Source organism: Penaeus monodon, chromosome 21, assembly GCF_015228065.2.
Source record: "Penaeus monodon isolate SGIC_2016 chromosome 21, NSTDA_Pmon_1, whole genome shotgun sequence".
NCBI classification, from domain to species: Eukaryota; Metazoa; Arthropoda; class Malacostraca; order Decapoda; family Penaeidae; genus Penaeus; species Penaeus monodon.
Window position 1 is genome coordinate 15,914,701 of NC_051406.1, and position 243 is coordinate 15,914,943.

Sequence of the window (243 nt, forward strand, 5' to 3'; positions counted from 1 at the left end):
GATTGATAAATGATAATAAGGCACTGCGAAGAAACGAGAAAGGAGGCTTAGAAGGAAAAAGGGATGATTTAGGGAGAAATGTAAAGAAAAGGGAAGATACAATAAATCAAATAGAAACAAGGTAGCGAAGAAAACCGGAGTTAGGGAAACAAGAAAACGAAGGAAAAGATGGAAGAGGAGAAGAGAGAAACAAACAAATAAGAAAAAAAGAAAGGAAAGAGATAAAAAACGGCGGAAAAAACG